The sequence below is a fragment of the Hemicordylus capensis genome, chromosome 5 (assembly GCF_027244095.1).
Source record: "Hemicordylus capensis ecotype Gifberg chromosome 5, rHemCap1.1.pri, whole genome shotgun sequence".
Classification (NCBI taxonomy): domain Eukaryota; kingdom Metazoa; phylum Chordata; class Lepidosauria; order Squamata; family Cordylidae; genus Hemicordylus; species Hemicordylus capensis.
The window spans coordinates 206601008-206627009 of record NC_069661.1 but is presented as its reverse complement, the minus strand read 5'-3'; the positions used below and the strand labels follow the sequence as shown (position 1 = coordinate 206627009).

General features: G+C 43.9%; 1 long non-coding RNA gene across 1 annotated transcript; it reads left to right on the top strand.

Moving 5' to 3' along the window:
* The first annotated feature begins 8619 nt into the window (after positions 1 to 8619).
* LOC128327607 (uncharacterized) lies at positions 8620 to 25670 on the top strand. The gene is made up of 4 exons (XR_008308701.1): positions 8620 to 8759; positions 9317 to 9424; positions 20554 to 20711; positions 25182 to 25670. It is a non-coding gene; the product is annotated as an uncharacterized LOC128327607 (long non-coding RNA).
* Positions 25671 to 26002: the final 332 nt, after the last annotated feature.

Genomic DNA, 26002 nt, shown 5'->3' with positions numbered 1-26002 from the left:
AGCAGCACCAACACAAGGAGACCATTCTCCATATCCAACAAACTTAGGGGTTGGTCCCACTTTCTGTGACAAAGCAGCAGCAGAAGCCAATGATACTGCTAAATATAGAAGAACAGCATTTATATAGTGCAGGAAGAGCATGCAATAAACATTTAGGGCATGGGGTGTTGCTACAGTGCAACTCCCATCATGCCCAGCCACAATACCATTGGTTGAGAACTCCTGGTTTAGGGACTGGAAAGAAATTGTGGGGTGGGGGCAGAGATAAAGCAGGGCTACTCTGAAAATCTTCAAATTCATCCTAAGTCTCTCCAAGGAAGTCCATAACCTTTAATGTGCATATAACTCTGCAGAGGCTAGGAGACGTAGCAGGAAGATTTCCCTTTGCTTTTAGGGGACAAGTGGAAAGGAGCTATCCAGTTATGAACAGCTTGCTTTATTTAGGCGAGCATGGCTGTTGTTGCTTGTGTGGAAGCTTTTGCTTGTGCTGTAGCTACAGAGGCAGGGTGGGCTGGACTGAGAGCGAGAGATATTACACACATGTGACATGAACAGTGAGCCTGGGGATGACCTTATTACTAAGCCTTTCTCTAGGGCAGCACTAGGGAACAGCACTTTTACCGGAGCAGATTAGAAGGTCTATTCCCAGCTGAGGAGGTATAGCAAAAGGAAGCATGGGTGGAGTGGTGCTGAGGAGAGACATAGAAACGTCAGTCAACACTGTATGATCCCCATCGCATATTATTCTATATGATCCCCATCACATGTTGAAATCATCTGGAGAGGCCTGTCTCCAGTTACCACCGGTACGTCTGGTGGTGACTTGGAGCCGGGCCTTCTCTGTAGCTGCTCCTGGCCTATGGAATGCACTCCCAGCAGATATCCACAGTTTAGGCTTGCTATTGGCCTTTAAGAGAGTTGAGGGCGTGCCCTCTCTCCTGCCATTACTCCCCTGTTCCTGAGGGCTCTATGTTCCCTCAGAAACAAATTCCTGCAAGTGGAAACGGTTTTTGTGGGGAGGGGAAAGAAGCAAAAAATAATCACCTCCCCCTCCCCTTCTGTGCCCACTTGGCTGCGCAACACACCCTTACCACAGGGAGTCTGGAGTCTCCCTGTGGACCCACAGTCCTCCTTATGCCAACCTACTGCTGCAATCATGTCGGCCTCGGTACCTGCATTCATTTTAAAAGTTAACCTGGGTACATGTCTCTCAAATGCATGGTACAAACAGGAAATATACTGCTGCACCTATGTACACCATAACAAGTGAATAACCATATCTACGTACAGATCTACCAGTTTACAGTGTACTCAGTGTATGAGTGTTGAACATAACATGTGCATTCTGAATAAATAGAATGGATTCATTGTGGAACTTTGTGGGACTGTGAATATTGGGAATTCCAATTCATTATATGCTTTCAAAATCTAGTGTAGTAGTTCTGAAGGTTATTAGTAGACAATCATGCTTACAGAGCAGATCACTCAATGCTCATGTCCAATGCAATACAAATTTCACCTGAGCAATGAATGTGATAAAGACCTGCAGTATAAAGAGTGACAAAACAAACCTGGACAAACATATGGTCAATAGGAACACCAATTCATCTTAGCCAAGGTAGACAGGAAATGCAATATCACATGCTGCATATGATGCAGAGCATGGCTGTTCTGTCACGTTTTGAAAGCTGCTGTGGTACCTCACATTTATTCAGCAGTACTTATTATCTTTGGCACATGGTTGGTTTAGGTGCACCTTGATTTTATGCATTATGGTGGAATCTGCGTTATTGTAAAGCTGATTTTATGGTTTCTTAATCACAACCTGTATATGACTATAAACAACTTGTGATAGGTGGTGCAAGGGGGAAAGATGGAAAGGGAAGCTATTTGGGGTGGTGGGAGAGAATTACAAATTAGGAGTTTGAATTCATGGCTGTTTAAATTGCTCATAAAATCCAAACACAAGAAGAATAGAATTAAAATGCATTTCAGCTTTTCTAAGTTATTCATTTATCTCTGAATGATAGAAAATGTAAAGAATAATAAGTATGTTTTCCAGTCTCCCCTACAATAAATAATTGCTACAGTAATAGGAATAATATATTTAAAAAGTGATGCATACTTTGACATTTCAACACTCCCCCACACCCAAGGAAAGGTTTCCAATTTTCATAATCAGAATACGTTCCCCAGTTTATTTCCATTTTGGGTTGGGATAAATAATTAAGTTTATATCTATAATGTTTCTCCTCTGCCACAAACATCTCCCTGTAGTATTATATTCAAGAAATCGTGTGGTAAAATTCAAGACAAAAATAGACATTGCTTTATTTGTATATATTACTGGTATGCATGGAATTTGAATTTTCTGGTTCGATACCACACGGACTAAGCATTTTGAAGGACAAAGTGCCTGTTGCAGTTCCATCTTTGAAGTTATACAGTTCTGGTCCTGAATAAAAAAACATGCCTTGTGAAGCCCCTGTGTGCTGCTTTCACCTTGGAAGAAAGATGGGATAAACATTTGACAAATAAAATAAACAAATGAATGAATATAGAACCTTAAAACTGAATTTTGAATAAAACCTTAGTTGATTAGCTGTCCAACAGAGGAAGGAAATATATTCAACATTAGCTCCTACTGATATGAAAGGATGGGTAGTATTCATTATAAAATATGTATTTCACTCATATTCATTACCTAAAGGTAACTTTCTATAAGTTGTGAAGAAGTTTCTCAATTCAAACTCTCTCTCTCTCTCTCTCTGAAAAAGAGAGAGAGAGAAAGAAAGTTATAATGAAATAATCTGGAGCGATTGATTTTTCTCTGAAAACTAAAGTAATAGGTCTAGGAGATACCGTAGCAATAGAATGACCATTACAAGGGTTGATAGAACATGAATTATTCCTCTAACTACCTTTTATTTGTTGCTGTAATAGTCTAGATTCTTGATGCTAATTCTGTAAGACAGCAGCAGGATATGACCTGCCTTCCCACTGCTTGATAAATCTCCACTGATACAAATTGAGTTCAGCCACAGTGAACTCAAATGCTAATGCTGGAAACATAAGGCAACCTGCTGTTTGTTACCAGAAAGTTTTTAACACTGGCATACTCCCACATACTCCCCTTCACAGTGTAAATCAAATTGGCACCACACCATTAAGGTTGCAGTTAGATTTACATAACACAAGATTGTACATAAATAAGGCATCCATCAGTCTGGACACAATAATGCTACCTTTTTTCCACTTAGGCTTAATTTCTGAAAAAGAGAGGTGCCGAGGTTCAGGCCTTCAATGGAAACCATTCCTTCTAACCTGGAGGCATCAGGCTTGCAGGATCAGTTTTGTTTATTAGAACCCCAAAGACCACCAACTGGAGCCAGGCGCAACATAGTGGGCTCTTGGAACTTAATGCTCCTGTTAGTGACATCTGCACACACGCACACACACACACACACACACACACACACACACAGACTGAGGAGCTGTCAACATAATTAGATGAATGTACAAGAGGCTCAGAGAAATGAACACCACTGTCAGGAGTTACAACACCTGATGCCGCTATCCCTCCCTGCTGAGACCAATCCCACTGCTGACTCACTCCCAATGTGGTTCCCAGAGTTAAACTCCTGCAAAGAGCATCCAGCCAACTGGAAGAAGCCATTGGAGCAAGCCAGATACAATGTTGAAGCCACAGTGTGTGCCTGGTAGCGTGCATAAGAGAAGCTGAACCTCTGGCCACACTACAGGTGGGATTGATCCAGATGATCCTGTGGGAAGCAGGGTGTCTGTACGTCCAACAAACACTTGCAAATTTGCAAGTATTTGTTAGAAGTGGGTTGTTTTTTTAAAATCACGCATCCAAAAATCTCATTTCAGTTTGTAGTGCAACAACTTTAAGAGCAACATCTGAAGAACAGCAACAAATCTACATAATTGTAAAAACATATATTATTTATGATGACCCGAAACCCATAAAGCCCTGAACATTTTAGTCCTTCTGAAGAAATGAAGTGCTGTATTGTTTCATCTTAATTTCTAACTGGTTCTGGCTTAGCAAGCTAATAAATAATGAGTGCCATCAAGCACCTGAGTAAATGTGCCTTTGAATCATATCCAAATGAGAAGTGAAGCTAGTGGGACAATAATGGGAAATGTGCTTGCTATTAGGGAAGAATTAGGAATGGGAACACAGATAAACAGAATCAAATTTTTTCTTTCCAAAACGTTTTAGCTGATGGGGAATTAACCCCTTCATCTGAGAGGTGGATTGTGACACCAGGAATTCTTTCCATAATCCATTTTGGGCATGCACGGAATGAACTAGTGAACTGGGCAGATTATAAGCCTACTCCTTGTATGCTACAATTTGCAATTCAGTGCACTGGGTGCCTCCTTGGTATGATGGAGGCCTCCAAGCAGATAAGAGATAAAGCATCCACACCAGGCTTCGCTTCATATGCTACAAGGTCTCCAGTCTACCAAGAGGTGGTGTTCTTGCTGTCTCTTCTATGCATCAAGGCATGGACAAAATATGCATCAAGGCATATGACCAAAGGACATTCTACTCTGTGCTGCACCCACCTCTCATTTATTTCCGAATTCCACCAGAGGCAGGCCCTGGATCTGCACTAAAAATACTTCTGCACCAACCAGAGGCTATAGTTTCAGCCTGGGTTTGGGTGGGAATGCCTTCCTAAATGGGGGGCAGGGATCTGAGCACAACTGAAAACAGAGGCTAGGAAGCCAATGGTCCTCTTCTACTTTATTGACTGTTCCTATCCATCCTTCCAAATTGAATCATGCAGGATTCTATTATCTCTCGCTTTCCCTGTTTCACACCCTACATTTACCCTGTGGCACTCATATATGACTTCAGCCTGTCATACTAATGTCAACAACTACTCTTGCTCTTTCACATGTGTATGCCTATTTCGCTTGTATTTCTATCAGGATACTTGATCTCATACTCAGTGGCACACCTAGGTAATTTGGGTGTCCAGGCCACCCCTGCCGTGAGCCCCCCCTGCTGCAAGCCCCCCCCCCGCCACCACTGCTGTGAGCCCCCGCCGCAAGCCTCTGTCATTGTTGCTGCTGCCGTGAGGCATCAATCGCCAGTCTTTGCAAGTATTCTAGTCACCATGTGTGCAGCCGGGGGTGGGGTACGAACCTGAGCAGGCCTCCCTCCACACACCATTGTGGCAACGGGCAGAATGGGAGCGGCCGCTGGGCTGACCATGGGCTCAGTGACCCTTGAGTGGACAATCAGCCCAGCAGCCGCTCCCGCTCCACCCGCTGCCACTGCCACGAGGGGAGGCCTGCTCAGGCTCACATGGCAGCTAGAATAATTTCAAAGATTGGTGGTTCAGCCTGCTCAGCACATGGTGGCTAAAATACTTGCAAAGTTCGGCAGTTCAGCCTCACTGTGGCAGCAGAGTGGCTCGTGGCTCGTGGCAGTGAGGCTTGTGGTGACGGGAGGCCCTCATGGGCCCTTGAAGGCCCCTCTGGACCTTGGAGGCCACAGGCTGGGGGCCCATGATCTGGGGTAAGAGCACCTCTGCTAATACTAAGAATGGAAAAGCCTGATCTGACTTTTTCTTTCAATAATCCCACAAGAAAACATTTCTCTCAGTCAGTGTCTCCTAATCATGTCATCTTAACCCTCCCTTTCCTCTCCCCCCTACAAATATTGTGCTTCTTACTTTTCAGAACCTCCAGAGTTTAGTCTTTCCTCACTTGTATCCACTGCTCATTTGAATCTATCTGTACCCATTGCTGTACTTCTGCTCATCCTTGATGTCCTTCTTTTCCTTGTCACCTCTCTCAAGTCATCTGTGCATTCGGTTCCTCTGACCAGTCTCTTCTCACCCCCTCTTTTTCTTATTGTTATAGTCAGCACTGCTTTCAACCTATTGGCCATTTGAGTCCAGACGTTCTCCTCTCCTTTGTTTTCATGCATTGGACAGCCTTATCCATTCTATCACACTAACTCAATTCCTCATCTCTTTAAGACATTTTTTTCCACAGACCTTTCCTGACATGCTACACTTGCTCGCTCACTGTACTGTTCACTGTACCCTCTCATATCCCATACCTCTCTCTTGTTTTGGTCACTCTTTCCTTCTTGTTTCACTTGTATCTTCTTCCACCACTCAAGCAATATGCTATGGCAGTTGTGATTCATTTCAGCTGCTGCAAACTGTTGATAATCTATATTTATCTCCCTCCGCAATGGAGGAAGCTATAGGTCAGATCAATGTGGGCTGAACTTGAAAACTATGTAGCAGACCTCCTCTTCATTCCTAATGCATATGTGGTGATGGGTGGTGATTTAAACCTAGGCTGGGTCCTGATGACCATACTCTATACACTCAACAGAGGGCTTATCCACCCAGCCCTGAGGCAGGCAGACCTTGACACTGCTGAGGTACCTTTTTTACTGCATTTGCCCATATGAATCTGCCAGGGCCCTCATTTCATCCAATGGAGCCTTTTTCTTGACCCCACCATTGACACAAATCCAGTTGATGGGAACCAGGGATAGGGCTTTCTCAGTAATGGTCCCTGCCTTTTGAATGCCCTCCCAGCAGGGCTTCATCAATTAGGGGTATGCAAGCTAGCTTGATTCAAACCATGGTTCAAATCAAACTGGCCCTGTTTAGGCAGTCGGAGTTTAAACTGGACCAGCCCCAGTTCTAATAACCAGTTAATGGGGCAGTTCGGGGGGAATCCTTGAGTATTCCCCTTTACAAATAAAAGGGGCCTCCCTGATCTCAGTGCTAAAGGCATGGGGGTGGGGGTGGAAAGAGAAAGTGGCCTCCATACCTGTTGAGGAGGTGGTGGTGGAGGCTGCAAAGACCCATTGGAGGTGGCGGGGGCTCCTCCAAGCCCTCCGCTGGCCTCCTGAATGACAGCCCAGGAAGCCATTTTCGTGACCTCTGCACATGTGTGCAGGCCATTTGCATCACCACGTGGTGACACAAATGTCCTGCATTAGGGGTGTCACTACCATTAGACAAGGGGAGACAGTTGTCTCGGGGGGGGCCCAGAGGCATGTCACATGACTCCCCTCCCCACCCGTGTTGCACCCCATATAAATTAATGTTGAGCCTCTTGGAGATCGGCAATAGCAGAGAGTAAAAAAAAGGGTTAACTTTTCTCCCAGCCCTATTGGTTCTCCTGGCATCTAGTGCTCCTCCACTGCTTGGAATTTGTATGGAACTGCAGAACCCAGGAAGCTGGCTGTTGGCTTGTTGTTCTCCCTCCAAGAATGAAAGTAAGAAGACATTTTGTAAAAATCAGCCCTTTACTGTTTGTTTGGTTTGTGTGTGATTTGTTCCCTTGGTCAAGCTACCATGTTGCTTGCTCCCTCCTCCCACCTCCATGAACCGTGTGTGTGTTGTACTTGTGAGAGAAGTCCCATCGTGTGTGTGTGTGTGTGTGTGTGTGAGAGAGAGAGAGAGAGAGAATTCGTAGCTTAAAAAAAATTCAAAGTATGCCAAAACTATTCTAGTGAAAACTTGTAAGAAAAACCCTCCCTATCCCAACAGTATACGTTGTTGTGAGGAAATCAGTTAGTGCAAAAGTATTAAAAGGTTTGAAAAGAAGGCAGGGGATGCTCTGACAAAATGGATCTGTTTTTGTTCCTTTCTATTCCTGAAGTTACACTGCTTATAGATCTAATCTGGCCTCTGTGCATGTTGCTTTCTCCCCACCGCTCTTATTAAAAATATTTATATGCTGCTTTTTTAGCAACAGAGTTCTCACAATGGCTTAAACAGCAAAATATGAGAAAATGTTCTCTTAACATGTTTCCCCTTTTAAACAATACTATTTTATTTTATTTTGCTTTGTGCTTGTAACATGCTCCCCCACCAAAAGTCTATTTTTGTACTGTGTACACTTGCTTCAAAATAAAGCTTTGCAAATCAGTTCGAAAGAAACTCATTTTTAAATTGCACATGAAATGATTGGTTGTCCTTAAATTCTGCAAAATTAGGCTAATTCCATATATGACAGTCTGCTGTCCTATTTGAAATCAAAATGGTGGCTTTTCTTTCTGTAGTATATAGACACACTATACACTGTAGACATACACTATAGTTGCATATGATTTTTTGTGCATATGATTTGCTTGCTTAAATGAAATGTACTAAATAAAAGATCAAACTGAATTGCATGCTGCTGTGATTGGTGTAAAAATGCTGTTTGAATGTGCTTCTGAGTACATGCTTAGGATTGGAGTGCATGTGGCTAAAAGTCATTCATATTCAGATAGACAGATGAATGACACACATCCTGTTCTTCCTCAGAAGAGGTCAGGGTAGTGTACATGTTCTTCCTCCCCACTTTTATCTTCACAACAATCCGGTAAGGCAGGTTTGGAGGGGAGAGAGAGAATTTCTCAGCTAAAGTCCCACAGTGTGTTTCACGGCTGAACTGGGGACAAAAGTCCCCCAATCCTAGTCTCGACACTCTAATCACTATACCACACTGGTTCTCAGCTGTGTGTATAGTATACAGGAGAAATCTGATGCAGGAGAAAAAGGAGATTCATTTTTAGCTGTGAAGCAAGCTAATGGGGAGGAGAGTGTTGAATACCTTTAAGAGAGCATGAAAGGGTTTCATTATCAAAATGTGGGAAGGCTGTGGGCCCAAGCCCTCAATCCTTTAAGTACCTAGCAACATCTTTGTAAGCAAGAGAGGAAGAGTGATAGGGTTTTCCATGCAAAAGCTCGTATTAGCAGGTATGTTCTGAATTTCTTCTAAAAATAATTTTAAAAATCAATCTTTCCCTGAGTGTATTTTAATGTAAAAAAGAAGTGAATTCAGCTAATTGGGGAGGGGGGGATGAGAGAAAGAGCAGAGAGGAGGAAGAAGATAGGTGGTGTGAGGTGAGTGCAAGGCTATGTGTGGCTCACCACACATAGGTGCATCAGAATCTAATCTGGCCCACCACCAAATTTTAGTTTGACACCCCCTGGCATAGTGTATTTGCAAGAGAGAGAAAATCCAAGCTCCAATATCTATAGGGAGGGACATTTTGGGGGGGGGGATTCTTGTTGCACCCCCTGTAATTTCCTGCTGGATCCGCCCCTGTGAACTAGATTCAATGTGAATATTCGCCGTATTCATAATGGGGATGTGTGTAAGTGCACTATATACTGTGAAGTGTGTTTGTGTGTGTATATCAGTGAGGGGCCCATTTTAAATTCTTGTCTCTGGGCCCACTCCAACCTTGCTATGCCCCTGTCCTGCATGCATGCACAGAAGTAATAAAAATGGCCTCTGTGTGTGAGTGCAGGCCTGAACCAGGATACAGCCAGCCCAGCCTGTCATTCAAGAGACCAGCGGGAGACTTGAAGGAGGCCCCATGGTTCTCCGCTGCTTCCATCACAACCTCTTCTAAAAGGTAGGGAGACCACTGTTTTTCTCCACCCCCACCTCCGTGCCTTTAATATTGATATTAGGGATGTCCCCTTTACAAGTATCCCTGAACCAGCCCACAACTCGTTCAGCCCAGTTTGATGGTGGAACCTGGACTAGACCCAGTTAGGTCGAGCCTGAAGCTTGACTGGGCCAGGTCAAATCCAATCCAGGTTCGTACTGGCAAAACCCATTCCGTGCACATCCCTATCATCAATCTCCCTCTTTGCTTAGTTTTTAAAAAAACAACACTTAAAAACCTTCATTTTTAAAGAACCTTTTAGAGACTGGCTGTAACTGTCAACTAGTTTTAATCTTGGCTGCATTCCTACTTATATTATCTGCTCTGTCTTTTATTGTGTTTTAAGATTATTGTGTTTTAAGATTATTGTGTTTATTGAATTTTATTGTCTTTTACTTTTTTATTCTTTTATCATGGTTTTTATGTTTTATGCTTTTATTGTAAGCCACCCTGAGCAGCAGTGTGCAGGAGGGGCGGGATATAAATTTTTAAAACAAATAAAAATACTCCCCTGTGCCGATACAAATGAAGTAGTATCAATCACTTTTGCCCCACAAAAGAAAGTCAAAAGAACAACACTCTAGGACCTTTGCATCCATTCTTATGCTCTATTTAGCACTGCAAAGCAGAGCATAGGTTCAAACTCCAGTAGCTTAAGATGTGCACACACTGAGTCAGAAACCATTTTTGGTATGTATATTATTTGGTCCACTGGTGGTTCTTTCAGTAACACAATGAATTTACATTCTTCAGAATCAGCAGAAGTGTGTCACATATATTTGTATACATCGTGCTGAAGCTCATACTTCTGGTGGTTCTGAGTGTATACATCGTGCTGAAGCTCATACTTCTGGTGGTTCTGAGTGTATACATCGTGCTGAAGCTCATACTTCTGGTGGTTCTGAGTAACAAAATTCAAAGTGTTACCAAAAGAGACCACAGCCATCAGCAAATGTTACAGTAACATCCCAATGCTTTTCCTTATCCTCCATTTCTTCCCAAAGCTTGCTTCTTAATGCATTAAAAGAAACATTTTTCTTCAGCAACCAATTTTGAAATCTCAGAGGAAAAGGTGGGGGGCGGGCTTTAACTAATTGCTAGTAATATTGATGTGTTAAGCTTTGACTTAAGCTAATAATTACTTAGAAAACTTTTTCTGCCTTGAGGTAAATATTTAACAGCTCCAGACAGACAGCGAAGCTTTTTGTCCCTTGCAGGTTCTCTTTCTTCACCCACTTTTGTGAGCTCTAAATTTAGTTAGTAATTGAGGGTAGTAATGAAAGCAATTGCTATGTGACTTCCACTACTTGGAAATAATGTGTTTCTTACAAATTTACCATGAGAAGGTTTTCAAACGTACATTACACAAAGGTTTTCCTCACACAAAAAAGGTAATCTTGTGACTTTGTGGAAACCAAGTATTGCATCATTGATGCTATAATCTAGACTTCTTTATACAACCAAAACTTGAGCTACTTGCCAAAGTTAGAGGATATATGGGGACATTAAATAATCTTCTGTTGGATTGCTTGTTTTCCATTTCAGTACTAAATGTGGCCAATAACCATTGCATGCTTGTTTCCTTGTAGCTGCTGAGCAGGTGTTCAGGTAACTGGTTACCAAGACAACATATTGGCAAGGGATTAAGGCAGACACTTGTATGCGTAGAACTCTGAATAATGCAAACACTGTTAAGTGATACATTTTTCATTATGCTAACATAAAGCACCATGTGATGCTATCTACTTCTTGCCTGTTGAACATGCCCTTATTAAGAATCCAGTTTCAAACCTTACCAGTGGGTATAATGATCACGTTATTAAAACAATAAAAATACTAGTTCGTGCACTTTTCAGATGTGTTCCATCAGCAGTTAGCGAAGCATCTGTTCAACTCATCATAATGCCCTTTTAGAGAAAAATAATAATTGTCAAAGAGCACATTATCCTAGGGGGGTGGAAGGAATAAAAACACCAAATGATGGAATAAAAATACCAATCACTCAAGCTTCAATGGGAGCTGATGAAAGGATACGCCCACAGTGATATTTACAGCCTTTTGGGGCAAGTGCAATATTTTAAGTGGCCTTCGGCAGTCTGTGACATCCTGTCTTATGAACTTTGGGTGCCCATGCAAATTGCACTCTTCAAACCATCACTTTTTAAAAGTGAGACTAAATTTGAGCCCTTGGGACACATGCAGTAGCACCTTCAGTCAACACAGAGCTACATAATACCAAAAGCAGCACCGTCAGCTAATCTCTTCCTCACAATGCAAGGAACTGCTCTTGAACTATCAAGAGCACCGGATTTCAAAGCAAGGCATTGTCGACCCTGTTACCAGGATGTAAGCAGCTGCTTCACAAATGTTTGCTACTTCATGACTCTCAGCTCTCTTTGGCTGAACTATTTGCACTGTCAACCAGAGGCATGGGGGCCATGGAGAATGGGAGGATGATCATGCCCCAGCTGCTAGGGTCCGGGTGGGGGCCACCAAGGCACCCTCTTGCCAACAGCAGGGCCGACAAGAGGGCGGGAGCCGGTATAAATTACCAAGGCCTGGCAGTCCGGAAGGGGCCCAGGGCCCAACTATGTTGCATATGTTTTTGTCTTGCCTCCTGCCACTACCCTGTGCCTACCCCAGCACTGTCATGAGGCCAAACCACCAACCTTTAAAATAATTCTAGCCAACATGTGCGTGGCCGAGGGGTGAGCCAAGCACCACCACCCTGTGGTGACAGCAGGCAGAGCGACCACTCCCGCTCCACCCACCACTGCCACAGGGGGTGCTTGGCTCACACACCCCCAACTCCCTGGCCGCACACATGGTGGCTAGAATTATTTTAAAGATCGGCAGTTTGGTCTTGTGGTGGTGACAGCAGGGGGGGGTCTCATGGTGGCGGGGGCCCGCAAATATCTTTTCACCAGTACCAGAACCCACTCTCAGCAGCCCTGGCCCAGGGCTCCCCCCAGGCATGGAGCCAGCAGAACAGAGGGCTGTGTCCGGCCCCACCCAGCGTCCTCTCTAGTGACATCCTGTGCACATGACATCACACACACACGGGGGTGTGGCTCAGGCTCCGGAGAGCCCAAGCGAGCTCTCCCTCGTCCATTTCAGGCCGTCCATTTGCTGCCTGACATCCTTTATTTCCCTTTCTCTCCATCCAGTGAGGGAGAGAAAGAGAAATAAATGCTGTCAAGCAACAAGCACTGCCTGAAATAGATGTGGGAGAGCTCGCTCCGGAGCTCAAGCCACACCCCCATGCATGTGATGTCATGCACAAAGGGGATGTGGCCGGAGCTTGGGATAGCTTTCAGGAGCTCTCCTCAGTTTATTCCAGGCAGCATTTGCTGCCTGACAGCATTTATTTCTTTTTCTCTCCCTCTCTGAAGGGAAAGACAGAGAAATAAAGGCTGTCAGGCAGCAAACACTGCCTGAAATGGACAGGGGGAGCTCGCTCTGGGTTCCCTGGAGCCCGGGTGTGGGCAGGGGAGAGTTCGCTTGAGGATCTCCCAGAGCCTGAGCCACGCCCCCTTGTGGGCTTCAGTGGGCTTTTTCATTGGAGGCCCAGTTCTTTGAACCCGTTCACCAAATGGTGGCTCTGCCCCTGGCTCCACCTTGTGTCCTCCTACATCCAGACAGCAAATGAAGTGCCCGCCCCTTGCCTCCCCAACCAGTATTTTACTGAAATGCTAGCTGTGCTGGGCACAGTGGGGGAGCCCAGCCAGCCAGCATTTCAAGGAAATGCTGACTGGGGGTGGGAGAGATAGGAGAGAGTCCAAACAGACCCTCCCCTGAGCACTGGCCCCGTGTCTGACATCAGATGCATGGGTTGGGGTCAATGTCGAGGATTGGGCACGTCAGCCCCAGCAGAGCTTCTCTTCCCCTGTCAGCAGTTCATGGAATCTAGGGGTGTGCATGAACCAAAAATTGCAGTTTGCACCGGCCAGTGAGTATTTCCCTTTATAAGTACAGGGATGGAGGACACTGGCTCCAGTAAAAGGGTGGCGGTGAGAGAGCTAGTAAAATGGTTTGCTTACTGGCCAAACGTGCTGCCCACACTGCTGCTCACCTCCCCCTGTACAGCCCAAAGCTAAACCATGTGTGCTCCTCCTGCCTTTACCAAGTCACCCACTTGGCAGTGGCTCAGTTTCGGCCTCCATGCATGCGAGTGGTGCACGCAGGCGGTGTGCTTGGCACACCATTTTACTAAGCAGACCATTTTACTACCTGTCTTGCCACTGCCATGGATGCTTGCTCAGCACCCAGCTGGTCTACCCAAATTGGGCTTCGATCATGACCTGAACTGCCCCATTAGGTCTGCAATCGAACCTCCAAATCGTTTCAGTGCCAAACAATTTTTGCACACCCCCAGTGGAATGGCTGGCTGGGAGCTCCTTTCCCTGCATAAGAACATAAGAACAGCCCTGCTGGATCAGGCCCAAGGCCCATCTAGTCCAGCATCCTGTTTTGCACAGTGGCCCTCTAGATGCCTTCTTGAGAAGGCAGGGAAAGGAGCTCCCAATCAGCAATTCCACAAACCACTGAATGGGAAAGGGAAGCTCTGCCGGGGCTGATGGGCTCCATCCTCGGCATTGGCACCGCTTCCTTACATCTGACATCAGATGGAGGGGATGCAGCTTGGGACATGCATGTGCAAAGTGTACCCAATTGTAAAGCCTAGGTGGCAGGGAAGCCACCGGAGGACTTCATCTACCAGCCATGGCCAAGCTCCTTACACCCCTGCTTTCAACTACTGTGTCTGACATTAAAATATAGGAATATAGATGCTTGATTTATTTTTGGAAATCATCACCTCATGAAACAATTGTCGAGTAATGAAGATAGCTCAGCAGTAGGGCACATGCTTTGCCTGCAGAAGGTCACAGGGTTCGTCCCTGCCATCTTCAAGTAGAAATGGGAAAGAGTTCCATCAAACTATGGAAAATAACTGCTAGACAGTGTAGACAATGAGTTTCATGGACCAAAAGTCAGACTTAATAAAAAGCAACTTCATATGAAGCACCCACAGTTTTACCACACCAAGTTATACCTATGAGATGTCCCCAGGCAATTTCATGCATTTTCTCATTGTTTCCTATCAGTCTTTTAGCATTGCTTTTTCCCACCTTTCCTGTGTTCTTTGCGCACCTCTATAGACCCAGAAATTCCTCTTGCTAGCAAAACCTCTTGCTATATCTCTAGATTCTGCTCCTGCATGTGAACACTTTATGGCCTTTGGTGTAAGCCAAAGCTGTATTAGCAGAAAAAACACTAAGTTTGAGGCTTTAGTTACATAATCATTTGGGACAGCTTTTATAACTGCTTCCTTTATAAACACCAAGAAATATTATGCAGGTTTAACTAAGGCTTTATTCAGAAGCAACTGCATTTTTTCTCCTCCATTTCCCCACTCCTTTTTATTTCTGACTCCACCCACACACTCTCTACAGGATCCCCACTGGGACAAACGTTCAAACAAAACACAAAAGATTACTAGATAGAATACAACACATCCCTCTCCTTTGTAACAACCAAATTTGAATTGATTTAAAATTTAGTGACAAAGTCTTGAAGTCTTTTAGGTGGTCTCCTGTCCACACACACTTCTCCTAAGTCTTGGGTTCTCCAGGATTGTCCATCACTTTCATCAGCATCCTCTGTAAGGTCAAAACTGGAGGCAAATTCATCTCCAGTTCCTCTTGAGATCAGATTTCCTACCCTCTTGTCTCATAGTATGCATGCTGGAAAGTCTTGAACTGTTTCATTTCTTTCCATCATCCTATATGACAGAACCTTCTTGCATTCTGATTATTTGTTTTGGTCCAGAATATTTGGAACATCCCTTTCTCACTTTATAAGATAACCATACTCAAAGTCCCCCACCTAAATCGTTCGCTGTTTCGCACCCTGTTTCTGATCTACATACAATTTATACTTTTGTTGGTTCTCCCTTACCTGATCACATATCTCTGCATCTGCAGGGTGAGATGGCATGGAAAGCCCTTTCTGTTGCTACCATTGAGTAAGTTGGGTGGTAGATTTGTGCCCTCTCAGCAGTTCAAAAAGGTGATTTTCCTGTAGAAGAATGAGGAATAGTTCAATAAGCAAATACAGTTTCATGGATTGCCTCTTTCCAGCGTTGTTGTTGCATAGTAGCCAGTTGTAAACTTTCCTTCACTAACCTGTTCATTCTTTCCACTAAGCCATTCCCTCAAGGATGATACAAGGAAATAGTCTTGTGTTTTAAAGGTAAAGGTAAATTGTGCCATCAAGTCAGTTTCGACTCCTGGTGCCCACAGAGCCCTGTGATTTTCTTTGGTAGAATACAGGAAGGGTTTACCATTGCCATCTCCCATGAGGTATGAGATGATGCCTTTTAACATCCTCCTATATCGCTGCTGCCCGATATAGTACCAGTGGGGATTCGAACTGGCAACCTTCTGCTTGTTAGTCAAGCATTTCCAAGCTTATCGCATGGTTAATCAAGTATTGCTCAATTTCAAAGGAGGTAAGTTGTATCCCATTGTAAGTCACTAGTTCATTATTTATTTGTGTATTTATTTATTTATCAAATTATTTATTTATGAAATTTATACCTCACCCAAATGTACGTCTCTGGGCGGCTAACAACAATTAAAACACATATAAAAGTTAAAACAATACAATAATTTAAAAACCATAAACTTAAACAAACAGTATTTTTTTAAAAAAATGGGTTTTCAAATGTTTTTTAAAAATTGCCAGAGATGGGGAGGATCGTAACTCAGCAGGGAGCGCATTCCAAAATCTCAGGGCAGCAACCAAGAAGGCCCATCTCTGTGTGATCACCAGATGAGTAGGTGGTAAATGGAGATGGACCTCCTCAGATGACCTCAATGGGTGGTGGGGTTCATAACAAAGATGGTGCTCTCTTAAATACTCAGGACCTAAGCTGTTTAGGGCTTTATAAGTTATAACTAGCACTTTGTATTTTGCCCGGAAACCTATCGGCAGCCAGCGTAACTCCATCAGCAAAGGAGTAATATGGTCTTTCCAAGATGACCCAGAGACCAACCTGGCTGCCGCATTCTGAACCGCATTCTGAAGTTTCCGGACTACGTACAAAGGCAGCCCCACATAGAGAGCATTACAGAAGTCAAGTATGGAGGTCACCAACAAATGTACCACTGTTTTGAGGTCATTGATCTTGAGAAATGGATGCAGCTGGTGTATCGGCCAGAGCCGATAGAAAGCACCCCTGGCTACCTCCTCAAACTGAGAAACCAAGGAGAGGTGTGGATCCAGGAGTATTCCCAGACTGTGGACCTTTTCCTTTTGGGGAAGTGTGACCCCATCTAGAACAGGGAGATCAAAATCATCTCTAGAGTTCTGACCCCGCACAATAAGTACCTCCATCTTATCTGGATTCAACTTCAGTTTATTCTCCCTCATCCAGCCCATTACTGCTTCCAGGCAGGCATTTAGGAAGGATATGCTATCTCCTGAAGAAGTTGACACGTAGAAGTAGATCTGGGTGTCATCAGCATACTGATAACACTGAGCTCGAAATCCCCTGATGATCTCTCCCAGCGGTTTCATGTAGATGTTAAAGAACATTGGAGAGAGTATGGAACCTTGAGGGACACCAAACTTAAGCTCAGATTTTGAAGAGCAACGATCTCCAATTGACACCATCTGGAACCTGTCCGAGAGGTAGGAATGGAACCATTGTAAAACAGTGCCTCCTACCCCCAGTACCCTCAGACATTCCAGAAGGATACTATGGTCGATAGTATTGAAAGCTGCCAAGTGGTCCAAAAGGACTAACGGAGTCACACTTCCTCTGTCAATTCTCAGTTGGAGATCATCCATCAGGCCGACCAAGGCAGTCTCCACCCTGTAGCCCGCCCGAAAACCAGTTTGAAATGGGTCTAGATAATCAGTTTCCTCCAAGACTGTCTGGAGCTGAGAGGCCACCACCCTCTCAATTAACTTGCCCAGCCACAGGAGGTTGGAAACAGGCCTATAACTGCTCAACTCTGAGGGATCTAATGCAGGCTTCTTTAGAAGAGGTCTAATAACTGCCTCCTTAAGACAAGGAGGCATCCTGACCTCACTCAGAGAAGTGTTTATGATTTCTACCAGGCTGCCTACAATAGCCTCCCTGATAGACAGCACAAGCCATGTTGGACAAAGGTCAAGAGAACAAGTGGTAGGCCTCACCGATCCAAGCAACTAGTCCACAACCTCAAGACTCACAAACTGAAATTGATCCAGTCGAATCACATAAGAGGAGTTGTTGGACACCTCCAGTTCAGACAGCAGATTAATTGTGGTGTCTCCATCTAGGTCGGCCCGAATCCGAGAGATTTTGTCTGCAAAAAATTCATTAAACAAATCACAGCGGGTGACTGATGCGTCCAAATTCTGGTTCAAGGGAGGTGGCAGATACTAGCCCCCTCACAACCCTGGACAACTCCGCTGGACATGAACTCACAGAAGCAATGCGGGTAGAAAAGAATTGCTTCTTTGCTGCACGTATCGCCTGAGCATAGATCTTTAAATGTGCTCCATGTTGTAATCTGTCAGATTCGAGTCGAGACTTTCTCCACTTGCGCTCCAGTTGCCTACCTTGCCGCTTCAACCCCCATAGATCTTCCATATACCAAGGGGCCAATTTCGAAGTGGGTCGGAGGGGATGCTTAGGAGCAATCATGTCTACTGCCCTGGTGAGCAAGTTGTTCCAATTCTCAACCAGGGCGTCAACAGGATCACCAGCAAAACCAGCATCAAATCCTTCCAAGGCTTCTTGGAATCCGACTGGATCCAACCTCTTCGGGCACACCATTCTAATAGGCCATTCTTTAGGAAGACCTTCTCTCACAAAAACTGCAGCCATGATCTGGATCACCTTGTTTGCAGTAATGTAGTCAGCAAATGAAACTTCTGGCTACCTGGAATAGTAATTCACCATCACTATCTTTGTTTTGCGGGTTGGTTATCAAAAGGCCCCATTATATTCAGAGCAAGTTTTTCTCAGGGACCATTGGGATACAGGTAAATCCTAGTATTGGCGGTTCTGCTATTTGCATTTCGTCGTATCCGCAGTCGAAAAATATGCACCCAACCTCAATATTCATGTCAGAGTGTCTTGTGTATCTGTGGGTTTTGGCATGTGGATCTCTCCAAATATGGTCAGGTTCTTCCTGCACATGCTCTGTGGGTAGTGAGAGGAGGACAGAGTAGTGAGTGTGTGTGCATGTGTTGTGTTTTACACTTTAAAAACACTATTTCCAGAGCTTTTGACTACCTTGGATAGCCTTTGGTGTCTTCAGGGAAGCTTTTGGGCTTTTGGAGCCTTTTTGGTGTGTTTATGTGGGAAAGCCTTCCCAAGACTTTGGGAATCTTTCCTCTGACATTCCTGTTGAGCTTCTTGGAGGAATCTCTTGCAGCACTGTGCAGCCCTGGTAAGATGCTAATTATAACTTTAAACAACTTTAATTTAAGTTTTTAATGAAATTATATTTTTAATTTTAAAATTCAAATAAATTTATTTTTATTCTTTGTAATTAATTATAGTACTGTACCATAACTGCAGCAAATTTTAATAGCAATTTACAATGTAATTATCCATTAAAATTCATATAAGTACATACTGTACTGTACAGTACCCACAGAAAATTGATTTTAAGTATCCATTGATGACTGATTTTAAATACTGTATCCATTGAAAATTGATCTCAAGTATCCTTTGAAACTCCACTACTTACTGTGTTTATTTTTATGTATGGTTGAAGATGTTCAGGTACCTTGTCTTTGCATGGCCATTCATTAGTTATGTTAGGTTTAAGTTCATTAAGCACTTGATCAGCACTGAGGGCCACTTCCCATTCAGAAGACACGATCACTCCATGAGTGAAATGAAGCTAATTGCACAGTTACTAGTCCTTCATCGTTTTCTTCTGAGAACTTCTCTTGGTCAAGAATTGGAAGTTGATAAACAATCTGCAGTTGTGTTCCGAATACCTGGCAGTTATTCCACCTGGAAATCAAAGTCCATAGGTTTGGTGATCCATTTGGCTATTCTTGAGGTTGCTTGACTCAGTGCTTGAGTAGTAAATAAAGCAGATTGAGGTATGTGGTCTGACCAGCACATGAATTTTCTGCCACACAAGTAAGTCCTGAAATGCCTCACTGCCCAGAAACATGCTAGAGCCGCCTTTTTCAATGACAGAATACATCTTCTCTGAAACAGTAAGCACTAAGCACTCTGGAAGCAAAGGCAACTGTGACTTCCTTTCCCCTTTTCGCTCGGTCAAGACAGCACCCAAACCATATGTAGAAGCATCAGTGGTTACAACAGTGTGCCTATTGGAATCAAAAGAGGTGAGAGCATTGCTTTCAGCAATGGCCAATTTGATAGTCTGTAACAGAGTTTCTCAACCACCGGTCCGTGGACTGGTGCCGGTCCACGAGGCATTGGGTACTGGTCCATGAGGCATCACTAATAAAAATCACATCCCCAAAAAACAATTTTGGGCCGGTAGGGGCCGCCGCCAGTAGGACCTCTGCAGAACTCATTTCCAGGCAGCCCTCACTGCTGGATAATGTTCATTTTGAGGAAATGAAATGCTTCCTTCTTGTGAGCCATAACATAGTCTGTTATGGTTTTTCTAGTCTTGCTAGTTTAATATTATTGCTCTTTAACCATTATTTTCTCTTCCTGTATCCCCCTTCAATAAACCTAATTTTATTTTGAACTTTAACCTCTTCATTCAATTATTTCCATGAACAAAGCTTTGAACAAATTTATTCTGAAGGTGGGACTGCTCCATTCCAAGCTAGCTAATTCCACCACACAAGCCACACAAATGGAGCAGTTCCATTAAGACAACTCCATTCTTTCTCCTTTCCCTCTTCCCCCCCCCCCCCCCGACACTCTCTACACTTTCCCCACACTCTCTACAGATCCCTACTGGGACAAACTTTTCAAGAATAAAACACTAAAGATTACTAGATAGAAAACAGCAGCAGCAAAATACCACCAAAAAGTAATATAGATGTTTGCCCTCATTGTTTTCCCTGGGTAAAGATATTTCTTTTTAATGCAGCCCCATGTGGTGAAACTTAAATTCTGCAACAACAACAAAAAGAAGAAGAAGAAGAAGGCGACTAACAATTTCCAGATCATGGTGGGAAAATACTCATCTAGCCACATGAAGGAACATTAAGAAATGAAATTTACCACAGGAGAGTGCTGGAGAAGCTGGTAATGTTTCCTCATTCAAAATGTATAATTTATTTATATTCTTATGCTGTGCTTCCCCCACCCCAAGACTTCTGGATAGTTTGCATAGGATTCCCAGTTGTCTCCTGCCCAGGAGATCTACTTTGCTTCAGCAGTAGATCTAGATCACATGCCTTTAAGTTCAGACCATTTTCTCAGCCATATTTGTATTCATTCCTTCATCCTAAGGCAGTTCTTATCCCAGACTGTTTTATTCTGACTGTCATCCCAGGCTGTTTGGAACCACAGCACAGGGAACAGCATAACTGTGCACATGGCAACAGAACACGATGTTAGAGGAACAGGATGCTGATGGCACTATTTGGGGTGTTTTGGTGAATGGTCCATTAAGTTCAGACTGCCTACCCTAACTGGCAGTTTTATTTATCTAAGAGATTTATATCCTACACCTTAACAAAAAGCCCCAAGGTGGCTTACAAAAGTTAAAATCAACAAAACATATCTATGTGACAGCCTGCCTAAATAAAACCATCTTCATAAACGTAAGAAAAGGAGAGGGAGGGAGCAAACATGAGACTCCCTTGGGAAAGCATTCCAAAGGGAAGGGGGCCACAGCAGAGAAAGCCGCACCCCACGTGGCTACTAAACTCTGGCCTGGTTGCACAGAGAGTCTGTGGATTATATTGCAATAAATATATGTTAGCAGTTTCAGCCTTATCCAAAGAGAGTATTTTCAGAATTCAGATGTTCCCTCCAGCCCCCTCCTCATCACATTTTATTCTGCATAAACAACTAACCATCATGATGGCACGCTTTGATGCCATGGAGAGAGAATTTGATGAGAGGCTTAACAGATAACCTTTAGAATTTTCCTCTGTGGCACAAATATCTATTTTTATACAGATATAAACAGGAAAACAGAATGCAGAGTACCATGTACTTTTACTTATACGTGGATCTTCAGTTATTCTCTTTTTAATTAGATCTTTGTTCCGCATCCTAATTAGGCAAGTATTATCTTACTTCCAACATCTTGTCATTCTTCATCAACCTCTCCCTTCCCACAACATCATTTTTAGATCTTGAGTTCACTGTTTCTATGTAAAAGGCAACCTTTATTTTTTCTTCCAAAAAAAAGAACAAGTTTGCATTTCTGTCTCTCTCCTCCATACTTGCCTCCAAAAAAACACACCACCTTAAATATGCGTTATATTTAGCATAACATGATGCACCTTTTCTCTCTTCCTCTTCTTCACAAATACTTGCCTCTACAATAAACTTGAAATAATTCCACGGTCTCTCCACGCTTGTATACAAAAGGGTTTTGTATACTGGGAGAGCCAAAGAATAAGATGGACTAGAAAGGTTACTGGTTCACTTTACAGAAAACTATAAAATAGGTAGCATCCAGTCCAGGTTCAATCCCTAGTGTCTCTAGGTTAGGGCTGGGAAAGACGTTTCTGAAATGCTGGAGAGCTGCCAGTCAGTGTATACAATACTGAGCTAGATACTGTAGACAAATGGACTGACTCAGTATAAGGCAGCTTCCACATACCTATGTACAAGACTAGTTTGTGCAGGCATAAATGCTGCTGCACTAACCTAAGGATGGAGTGAACTGTCATTGCATGAAGAAATTCACTTCTGTTTCTGACTAGTCCTTGGGCTAGTGCCACCTGCTGTTTAAGGTCTTCCACAAGCCCATATATATGCATATAGTGAGCCAGGTCTCACGATCAGTGAAACCCAGTTTGGGGAGCTAAGTGGGGAGAGCGGGCTAAGCCCGCTCTCCCCGCACACGAGCAGGGTGGGAGCCCTGGGCAGCCAGATTGGCTGCCCACACGATTGCCAGCTCCATGATGGAGCAAGCAGAGGCTGGGGATTTTGGGGGCTGCGTGGCCCCCAGAATCTCCAGTATGCTGTGCACGAGTGTGCAGGGCATACTGGGGAGACCCCCAAGCCGGGAGGCTGCTTTTCAGCCTCCTGCCGGTGGTCTACTCATGAGTAACCATGGCGTGGACGTGCGACATGGCTACTCATGATTTAAAAAAACCCAGGTTCGCGGAGCACTTGCTCCCCAAACCCGGTTTTAGGGGCGGGCTACTTGAGCGGGTTACCACCACCAAGCTCGCAGAACCATTGGGCTCAAGAACCACCGGGTTCGCAGCCGAGCCTGGTGGTTCTCACAATTGTAGAAAATCAGGATAGTGGAGGCTAGCCCGATTTTCTACAATCGTGTGAATAGACTCAGTGATTTCTTTGCACATCATGCAAGCGGGGTTCCTTTCCTGCTAGCAGTAGGTACAACTTTGTGGAGGAGCAACACCACTAGAAGTCTTCCTGCAAGTGCTACAGTGGGTGCTACCTATTTTGCATAATTCTGTGACTGTGTGGGGAGACTTTTTTATTTTCACAATGCAGCTGCAATGTGAAGACTGGTGGGAGGTGGGAGCTACTTAACCCTTCCTCCTCACTCAGACTCTTTTTCATTGAAAACCCACCTGTATCTTTTTTCCTGTTGGGAAGCAAGAGTAAAAAGCACCATAGGAGGGCAGAATAGTAAGGCAAAAAGCAGAACAGGGCTAGCACTGAAGGTTCAGCATCCTGGTAGCTATCAAGGGCCAATCCCCAACTACTTGTGGGGAATGCCCATAGCCTTTGTGTAGTAGGGGTAGCAGCATGACTCTCTCAGCCCAGCGAGTCAATCTGTCGTCGCCCTCTCGCTTTCATCTGTGTCGGCTGCAAATGGAAGCTTGCCCCTGCTGGTGCCTGAAGTGACACAGCAGCCTCAGGGGCCCAGGTCTCATTTCTGGATAGGAGATAGAGGTGGCTATGAAGGAGAAGGACTTCTTCTTGCCCCATTCATGCTGGGGGGTGCACAGAGGCTACAGGGAATGCAGAGGAGAGTAAAAAAGAAGAACTGGGCATGAAGCAGCTTTACTGCTGCTGCACTGTCTTTTACAATGGGGTGGGGGGAATCCAGCAACACACACACCAACAACAAGGCAAGTCCCACCATGAATGTTGGGAGGAACCCTATAGGAGTGAGTCTATGGAAAGCACTATGTTGAGGGCCCCCTCAAACTTAGTGGCTTCCATGGACTCACTCCTATAGGGTTAGGAAGTCCCTCTACTCTGGTCCCAGTCTTCCACTTCAAACAGTGGCTGCATGGTCAAAAAGAAAAAAATGCCAAGCGAAATTAAAGAATTACACTCAATTGCCCATTACAACAATCCATTGCCTATCCATTGAGCTACCTATTGCAATCCAAAGCATGAAGAGTAAGGCCCATTGAACACTGTGGGGCTTTCTTTAGCGTAATCATACATAGTATTGTACTCTTAATGTGTAGTTTCACACTAAGTAGTACCAGAAAAGGTGAACATGATCCAATATCACATGCAAAACAAGTGAATGATAATGATTTCTAGGCAGATAGAGATGCAGAATGCAAAGAAAGAAAAAAGATGGGTCAATAGTGTTTTTCCCTCATTCATTTCCAGTTTAATATAAACTCAGACATAAAAAAAGAAGAAAATGGAGCAGTAGATGAGATGTCCGAATATTGCTGCTCAGTCTCATTTCACCAGATTTCATTTATAGGTGTATTAAGGTGCAGAAAACTCAAGCAACGATGAAATGAAACCTAACCCCGGAAGTAGAATAAAAGAAGTAGACATTTAAAACTAAAGGATTCCTTACACTACATTCAAATATCAGGATCAAACACAACATATTAAGTATTTAAAATGTTGACATCCCATCTTTCCATCTCTACAGAAATATCATACAAATGATAAATCTGAACAGCAACCACTCTACCAAATACCTCTCTGCCTCACTGAGCTTCTCCAGGTCAGCCACCTTAGCTTTGAGGAAACAAATTTGTTCCCCGAGAGTCAGGAGCTCTTTGCACTGAGCACACACCCATGACTTCTGCCCCTCAGGCAGAGAGTCATACATGCAACACTCCACGCAATAAACTGGGAAGCACCCCCTCCCCTACTGGCATTCTACCTTCATAACTAGTTTTATTGGCTATTTAGAATATATAGAGCTTGTTTACATGAAAGCTAGGTCTTAGCTGCAGTTGTCATCCAATCTAATTAAAGGTTTTAATCTCTGTTCTCCAAGAAAATTACAAAAGTGGGGAAGTACTCACCTTTTCCTCATGCTGAGTGTCTGTTTCATAATAAAGGGGGACCACTTGAGCACCTCCCTGCACATTTCCCTGCTAAACCCCATGCAAAACCCATTTGATATAAGCAAATTCCTGTTTACAAAGTTCTGGGTAGCAAAGTTCCCAAGATCAAAGCCTTGTCTTCTCAAGAGCTGCTTCTACAATGAGTCATTGTAGAAACTTCCGTCAAAAACAAACCCCTAGCCATCCAGAAATCAAACCCTAGAAAAGACTAGCCCTAACAAACTTACCTTGTCCTTTCCTACTTGTTTTCTTGTTGATTTATTTGTTTGCTTGCTTGCTTCTTTAGGAAAGAGAACAAAGTTTGCTGCCTCCACTGGCCTGAGCCTCAGCTTCTCAAGAGCTGCTTCCAAACAGAGTTAAAAGTTCATCAACATTTATTTGTATGCAATTCTACATAGAAACTGGAAAACAAACTCTCTTTTAATCCATCCAAATAAACAGGCTGGCTGCAATGCAGACCATGGAATCACCAGTGCTTCTCACAAAAGACAAGCAGCTCCATTATTTGTACAGCCTTCAGGGACCTACTTCCAAGATATATGGAGCACTTCTAGGTGCAGGGGAGATTGGCAAAAATCTTTCCCAAAAATGCATGCACTGCCTTAGTGCAGAACACAACAACAGCACCTGCACTGCACCCATACTTCGTTGGAAATCTTTGGAAGTTAGTCTACATGTCAGCCCCACCTTTTTTAGTCCACTAACTACAATGATTTTGTCCAAATGGATTTTTGCATAGAATCATGAACTTTGCATTAAATATCACTGACTGGCATCCCAAAATTGTGTATTAGTTGCAGTGAGCCTTGTGGGTACATGGTTATAGCAGAAATAGGGAGCATGACTTAGTAGTGGGTCCCTGTTATCCAGAAGACCTGCAAGTGAGCAAGCCCACTACATAAAGATACTTCAGCCCCATTCACTCACTGGAAGTAGTACATGGTTATAGCAGGGTACATGGTTATAGCAGAAATAGGGAGCATGACTTAGTAGTGGGTCCCTGTTATCCAGAAGACCTGCAAGTGAGCAAGCCCACTACATAAAGATATTTCAGCCCCATTCACTCACTGGAAGTAGTCTGAAAATTCTTAGGCTCCTTCCTCAACA